This window comes from Hetaerina americana, unplaced genomic scaffold, assembly GCF_022747635.1.
Source record: "Hetaerina americana unplaced genomic scaffold, ioHetAmer1.1.p SCAF_7, whole genome shotgun sequence".
In the NCBI taxonomy this organism is placed as follows: Eukaryota; Metazoa; Arthropoda; class Insecta; order Odonata; family Calopterygidae; genus Hetaerina; species Hetaerina americana.
The window spans coordinates 79356257-79364781 of NW_027287316.1; the positions used below are offsets into that span (position 1 = coordinate 79356257).

Sequence of the window (8525 nt, forward strand, 5' to 3'; positions counted from 1 at the left end):
TGAAAAGGATACTGGAGAATTGTAGTGAAACGGTCAAGGAGCTTTGTTATTTCACGTTACTTAGGCCCCACCTGGGGGATGCTGCAAGTGTATGGGATCCTCACGAAGCAGGCTTAAATTTGGAACTAGATCGAGTGCGACGTAGAACAGTTAGGTTTGTGGAAAGTTGTTATGAAAAAGGTAGCAGTGTCACCATACTATTGGAATAATTAGGATGAGAGCCCCTAGTTCACCGTCGGCTTAAATACAGGTTTAAATGCTAATCTAAGCATGTTAAAGACATATTACAGGACCAGACTTACAGGCCATATGGTTTTAATCTGTTTGACGGGTGATGACCTTACACCCCCCGCCACGCGCCCTTTTGGTGCCTTGCAGGGCATTGTGAAAATTAAGTTGTAAGGTCTGGAAACATGGTGATGGAGGGTACATGATATACCTAGATTGGGGGCTTTTATATGCCGGACATGGAGGTCCCATGGTGTAATGGTTAGCACTCTGGACTCTGAATCCAGCGATCCGAGTTCAAATCTCGGTGGGACCTGCTTTTTTTTCCTGTGGCCATTTTATATACCATATCTGTGTTACTTCAGGAAAAAGCCATTGCGTGGACATTTTTCCCACAGAGAAGTTCTATCAATCCGCCATTATTCCGTTAATACAGTGATCACATTGGGTGCCAGGTTTCCAATTAATTTCGCCTATTTTCTGACGGTGCAGTGATTTATAGGAAAATATCCAGTCGTGAAGACGGAGTATCATTAACTAAAGACGTAAATGTTCACCAAAAGTGGCTTAGGAAATGGGAGCTAGAAATATATTTGAATAATTGTGTTTGGAAATTTTTCGTCGGAATAGTAATTCACCCGAAAACTTGCTATACAGCGAACCAGCATTACATTCAAGGAATTAGATTAAAGACATGTTTAAATGACATGCAGGTCCCATGGTGTAATGGTTACCACTCTGGACTCTGAATCAAGCGATCCGAGTTCAAATCTCGGTGGTACCTGAGTTTTTTTCTTAGGATAATTTGCTTAATTTTATATATTATTATCAATTCACGAAGACAGAGTATCATTAAATAACGACATAAATTCACTCCAAAAGTGGCGTGGGACATGGAGGTTAGAAAGAATTTTGAAAAATCATGTTTCGTAAATGTTTTTAGGAAGAGTAGTTCTCGCGGAAGCACACGTACACTATACAGGGAACCAACATTACACGCGTGGAATCAGTAAAATGCTTGGGTGTAACGATAACTACGGATATACCTTGCGGAGAACACATTCGTGAAGTTCGCGGAATAGCTAATAAAAATTTAGGATTTTTGAAAAGGATACTGGAGAATTGTAGTGAAACGGTCAAGGAGCTTCGTTATTTCACGTTACTTAGGCCCCACCTGGGGGATGCTGCAAGTGTATGGGATCCTCACGAAGCAGGCTTAAATTTGGAACTAGATCGAGTGCGACGTAGAACAGCTAGGTTTGTGGAAAGTTATTATGAAAAAGGTAGCAGTGTCACCATACTATTGGAATAATTAGGATGAGAGCTCCTAGTTCACCGTAGGCTTAAATACAGGTTTAAATGCTAATCTAAGCATGTTAAAGACATATTACAGGACCAGACTTATTTTGGCAGATCAGATCGCGCTCTTAAAATCAGGGATGGAAATAGTAGAGTGTATAGGTTCAAAATGTCGTTCTTTCCTATTACCTTTAGAGATCAAAATAGATATGACAGCAATCGCGTAGGAGATAATTAGAATTGGGAGTGTATATATTTGTCGATATCCTGCATGCTCTATCATGCATGTTATGTTTTTAATAGACCCATCTTTTTAACAGTTCTACTGTATGATTTGAATACAAAATCGTATCCTGTTATTGATTATTTTTGCATGTATAAGTACCTTCTTTCGTGTGATTAACTTTTTTCGAGGTCGTGATCACATTAATATTTGTGTAGAGGTGATATGATTTAGATTGTGCATTAATGGCTGGTGACCTAGCACCCACCGCCACACGCCCTTGCGGCGGCTTGCGGGGTATTATGTAGATGTAGATGAAGAATGGTGAAGGTGAAATGGACGGAAAGGAATAGAACCTGGAAATGCTAGGCATTATGGGGAAGAAAGGGGTTTTTTGGGAAAAATCCGAAAGAGGCACATTAAATGTTAGGTCAGATCACGTACGTAAAATCTGGACGAATGCAATCAGAACAGATATCTTGAAGACGTCGTTTTTTCCTCGTAATATTAGAGATAAGGATGCATAGAAATGACCGCAGGTGCGAAGGGAACAATTCGTGTTGTTAATGTATTCATTTGGCAATATATTGCACAAATTTGAAAATAACCCAATTTGATTTAATCGTACCTTCATATTTTGAATATTGTCCTGTTACTGAATATTTTTCCATGCAAGTATATTGTTTCGTGTCGACTCACTTTGTCTGAGTGTATGATCGAACTGAATTTATAAAGAGATTTGATTGTGCATACAATACTGGTGGCATACCCCTGCCACATATCCTTGTGGCGGCTTGTACGGTATCATGTAGACGTAATATCTCCAGAGATTTAGAAAATATAGTTGCTATGTTTGTCACCGTGTGTGGACCTTTGGTCGTCGAGCAGACCTGCAGATTCCAATATAAATGTCAAGCATTGAAATAGGAATCTGCGGGTCTGTTCCATGAACAAAATACTAGTCTTCTGCCGTTGTAGTCCTTTAGGCAGCAACAAACGTTTTCTATATAATTTTCGCCGCAATCATATCGTTGGCTACTGAGTAGCGAATTTACTCCAATGAAAACTGCCCCATCTATTAGAAACCTAACGCAAACCGAAGTCACTTTAGAAATATTAAAAACATTGAATTTACAATTCGGAACAAAATTAAACATCACGAAGAAATCAGGTATACTTGTAGGTGCATGTGTAGTTTTTAGTTTGAGTGTTTGTATGTGCGTGGGGTGTAATTGTTCTCGCATGAATGTATGCCATGTATTATTTGTAAACTGTATAAATTTGTGACTTTTGCATACGATTTTTTTCTTTTTTAAATTACGGTTGGTTTCCTAACACCCCCCGCTACACGCCCTAATTACGTGAAGGTATTAATTAGATCTAGATTACATTTACATCCACTCAATACCCCGCAAGTCGCCGCAAGGGCGTGTGGCGGGGGTGTTTGGACACCACCCGTAATTTAGAAAAGAAAAAAAACCGCAGGCCAAAGCCACAAATTTATACTATACGTAAACAAAACATGGTATACATTCATGCAAAAATACTTAGATTACGGTTGTCCCTTCCGTAGATCATGCAGAACCCACAAATTCCTGCCAATCTACATCCACAAAGTCGTAAATATTATTACAAAAATCTTTATCACTTGCATCCATGCAAATACACATACATGCACCCTCTACTATCAAACAACATACATATGCACCTACGAATATACCTTATGTCTAGGTTACGTTTACTATTGTCTCAACTTGTAAATTAATTGTGTTTAATACGTCAGGCCTCCACCAAAGCAAGAGGAAGTCACGAAGAACTGAAATATAAATAGGGGAGACTCCATGGACATCACACGGACACGCAACTGCTGTCTTGTATTAATTCCGCAAATGAGCCCTCCACAGTGTGCCATTTTTTAGTCCAGCAATCCATTCCTTCTCGGTAGTGGTGGTCCTCCTGCTCCCGCAAGCATCGCAAACCTATTTTCCGCGAAGTGGCTTAGAGGAAAACGGGGGCCAGGGCTTATTTTTTCGAAAGAAAGTAGAAACGAATGCTATCTTCCCGTGCCATTTTTAGAAGCGGATCATCCATCGCCCAATGACCTTCGTTACGGCGGATTTGCTGCCTCGTTAGCGTGGCTTCCGCAGCGACGCTTTTCACTCCTTATCAGCCATCCAGGGTTTGCCCTTCCTCCCCGTTCGGAAATATCCGCGATGGTGCTCAAGGGAGAAGGGCGAGGGGTTTATGAGGGCGCTGCGGGGGGTGGGTGGGGTGTAAGAGGGAAGGGGGGGGCAGAGAGAGCGTTGGTCAAGTGCGGGGGGGGGGGGCGGCAAGGCGTCTCCTCCCGGAAACAACTCTGTCGAGACGGGAGAGAACAGCTACGCTGCAACCCGAATGCTGCTGCAAGGGTGTGCGGCGTGGGGTGGTAGAGCACCAATCAAGCAACCTCGACTATTTACTACATGCGTTTACGTACATTAACTCATATGAAAAGCACCCAAACCATAAATACAGAGGGTTTGTGGCAGTGGGTGATTACGCACTAAGCAAGGTAAAACATTTCGTTTCATTAATTGAGATATTGACTGCTATGCAAGTACAGATCTACATCTATATCTACTTAATACCCCGAAAACCGCAGCAAGGGCGTGTGGCGGGAACTGTGGCGGGAATGAGGAATAAGGAAAAGGTTTACATGTATACAATATCCCACAAGTGCGTGTGGCGGGGGGTGTTAGGTCACCAACCATGCATGCACAATCGCCATTATGTTACCTCTACAGAAATATTAGTTTGATCATGCACTTGAACTTGTCGATATATACATCGACAAATATACACACTATCAGTTCTAATTATCTCGTACGCAATTGCTGTCATGTCTATTATGATTTCCAAAGGTTCGATTAAAAAACAACATTTAACGTAAATCTATCTGATCTACAATAAATCTTCCTGATATTACGTTGGTGATCTGATCTCCTATTGTAAGTCGGGGCCTGTAATACATACAGGGTTCGTCCGGAAAATACGAGGGTCATCCGGAAAGTAGTACCCGTTCGTGAAATAAAGACACAAAAGTAAATATTAACAAACATAAAAAATTTTATTTGAAAGAGGATACTTTAAACTACTTCTCAACATAATCTCCAAGCAAATTAAGGCATTTGTCATAACGTGTGACAAGTTTCTGTATTCCTGCTGCATAGTCCTTCGCCGCCAGCTCATTGAGATACGCGAGGGACCCATCTTGCACAAATTTTTGCATAATGCAGATGGTGTTTAACAATTTCATGAACAATTGTTCGAGAAACATTGGGAAAATGCTCACAGATGTCATCAATTGTGACGCGCCGATCGTTCCTCACGAATTCGTCAACTGAGCTCACCAGTTGGTCTGTAATGACAGACGGTCTCCCCGAACGCTCATCGTCGTGTGTGTTCCCCCTCCCCATGTTGAAGTTGCGACACCACCGCCGAACAGACGACTCGTCCATTACATTGTCTCCATACACCTCCTTTAATTGGCGATGAATATCACATGGGCGAACGTTTCTTGCATTGAGGAATTTAATCACTGCCCTCACTTCACAACTGGCGGCGTTCTCAATTTTTTGAAACATTGTAAACAATCACAGAAACAACACAGGCAATGCTAGCGTCACGCAACTTGGCTCAGAGAAGGCAGACAAGCCACTGAAGCTATCTGACCTCGTCCAGCGGCTACTCGCGTCATCAGCACTTCATGCGGCACGAACGGGTACTACTTTCCGGATGACCCTCGTAAGTGTACTGACTCCTGGGCTGGGCGCGCCGCTCAGGCGCACCGCTCTGACGGGCTGCGATTGGAGGGGGGTATGTTGGCAAGCGACGCTGAAAAAGGCAGTCGGCTCTGAGCTGTGGTGTAGTGAGGAGCTCTGTTAACGCGATCCTCCACGCTCGACCCACGTCACGGAACGCGATGCCGAAGTTTTTGGAGCAGCGTTATTCCATGAAATTTGCGGTAAAGCTTGGGAAATCGTCTACCGAAACTGTCGGTATGATTAACCAGGCTTACGGGGAGTCAGCCATGTCCAGAAACATGATCTTTCGGTGGCACAAGATGTTCGTGGAGGGCAGAGAAGACGTCGACGACGAGTCTTCGAGAGTTCCCGATGATGCCTTCGCGGGAGCGTTCCAGGAATGGGAACGCCGCTGGAACAATTGTATCGACTCACAAGGGTCCTATTTTGAGGAATATTAGCTTAAGATATGTAAAAGTGTAATAAATTTTTTTTCCTGAGCTCAGTACACTTATTTTCCGGACGAACCCTGTATGTGTCTAACATCTTCGGATACGTGAACTTCCTCAAACTTACGCAGTAAATTTAACCCATATTCAACCCTACTAACGGCGCCCATCCTAATACCTCGAATAGCGTCGTGACACTACTACTTTGTTCATAACAAATTTCCACAAACCCTACTCCTCTACGTTTATTTCATCGTGAAGGATGTTACGATGATCACTGTCGTATTTGGCCGGGCTTCGATTTGCCGCAGTTTCTAATGCCTGCGTCATAAAGAAACCTACGCTGACCGGCGGAATATTTTCAATACTAACAATAATAATAATAATCGTGAGGGAATACCCCGCATGGGGACGCCACTCATCCGCACCTTTTGGGTAGAGGTGGGGTGGAAATTTATGATTGAACCGGAATCCGAGGAAGCACCCGGGGGAGGGGAGGATGGCGGGAGATGGGGCGCCATGGGCCGCAGAGGCGCCGGCGGGGAAGTGAGCGAGTAGACTGCTGGAGCGGAGGAGTCCCTCCCACGCGACGGAGGCGGGAAACATCAATGAACTAGTACTCACGCGGAGAAGTCCACAATGTGGGGGAATTGGGTGAGGGTGGGGGGGTTGAGGGGAGGGTCTACGGAGGGGTGGCGCCTCTCGCGCAGAGTGGATCTCTCGGCCTGGGAGGCGCGTGTGTTAACGCCGCAAGGCCTCAAAAGTTGCGTTGGGAAGCGGAGAATACTGGGATTTGCTGAAAATGAATAAAAAGTGCGTTAATAATGCGATGATATGTGCGTTGCTGATTTGTGATCGGTGTTGTGGTATACTAATGACTATCTTTCTTAAAATTATTCAACATCTGCCATTTCGAGTAAAAGGTGTAGACTAGAATAAATTGTAGGGAATGGTCCTGAGGGATCGTTTTTTTAAGTTTTTGGTAAAAAGCAAAATTGCGTATTAAACCTTTACATATTAATAATTGTATGGGACAATAAAATTGAATGGATAGCATTTTGAATGTCAATGGTGATGTGGAAGACATATAATGAGAGAATTTTGACAATCGGCAGGTAGGAAAATATTGGCAAATAGAATTTTTTGGAGTTCGACATCGACATATATACCCCGGGATCCACCAAAAAGGAGTGTGGCAGGGGGTGTAAGCACCAGGTAGGAAGGGTAAGTGATAAATGAGCATAAGGGATAAGGAAAATTTATTCAGCATTGAATTATCATATAGCGTGAAAATTTATCCATATGCTGGAGGGAGACTTAAATAAAGGTTCAAAATAAAGGTTAATTCACCTGATAAATTAGATATTTGTTATGCGAAAAAAGGGAACAAAAATTAACCGCAAACATTTATACGACAGGCCTCCACCATAGCAAGACAGGTCATGCAGAATTGAAAATAAGGAAGAGGGTGTGTCGTGCCCGGCAGCGGAGAGGCAAGGCTTCCGCGGTCGTCATCCCATGAAACCCTAAGATGGGTATATGCATTGTTATTTGTCAATAAATCCTTGTCAAGTTATTTGTCAAAAAATTTGTCGAAAATAGGCAAATAAATAATTTTCATCTATCATTTGGTTTCAATTTATATAATTCTCTTTTTCATGACGACACCAAAATTTTCCATCATCAAAGCAAAACACGCGTAAGTCTTTCGCGTATTGCTCCTCTGCTCCTCTTCACTGCCATTTCCTCGGGCTAAGTGTCCACCGCTTACGCACGCCCACCTCCTTCCTCTCTCTACTCTCCCTCCAATACCCCCTTCGATCACATGCCCCCCTCCCCTCCAGTGAGCACTTCCCCCTTCTCAATGTGCCCCTGGCCCTTCCTCCTCCTACTTTGGTTCACCCGGGTTATCAGAGTTTCGTTTCGTGGTGATAGTTAGAATTAGTAGTGTTTTCGTATATTTTGTCGAATTCCTGCACGTTTTTTATACAATAGATCCTTTTTTTAACAGTTCTACCGCATGACTTGAATATACGCATCCTGTTATTGAATATTTTGTTCATGTAAGTACCTTGTTTCGGGTAAGTGATATTTTTTGAATGTATATTCAAGCGAATATTTGTGTAGAGGTGAAATGATTGGGATGGTTTGTGATCTAACACCCCCCGCCGTACACCCTTTAGGCTAGTTGTGGGGCATTTTGTAGATGTAGATGTATTTCTATTCGCAATTTTACTTTAACTTTGAGTACTTTTGGACGCTTTTTTAAGACTTTTTTCACAAATACTTGCACCATCCCAGCCTCCTCTCTGCACTTTCGCCTTCTGATTTATTCCACGACCGTGAGTTTTCTTTTTCTTCAGACCACATGCCCTCGTCTCTCTAAAATTTTCTTCATATGCCCGATTTCAACAATTAGCAAATTTACTATCCGAATGGAAACCGAATGTAATATGGCACGGTCATCAACTACTGTGGGTCGCGGTAGTCCAGTGGGTAGAGCGTTGGACTGCTGACCAGAGGGACCCGGGTGCGATTCCCGGG

The 8525-nt window shown here is 43.0% G+C and overlaps 1 non-coding gene across 1 annotated transcript; it reads left to right on the forward strand.

The window, feature by feature from the left end:
• Positions 1-472: 472 nt before the first annotated feature.
• TRNAQ-CUG (transfer RNA glutamine (anticodon CUG)) lies at positions 473-544 on the forward strand. The gene has a single exon. It is a non-coding gene; the product is annotated as a tRNA-Gln (tRNA).
• The last annotated feature ends 7981 nt before the right edge of the window (positions 545-8525 follow it).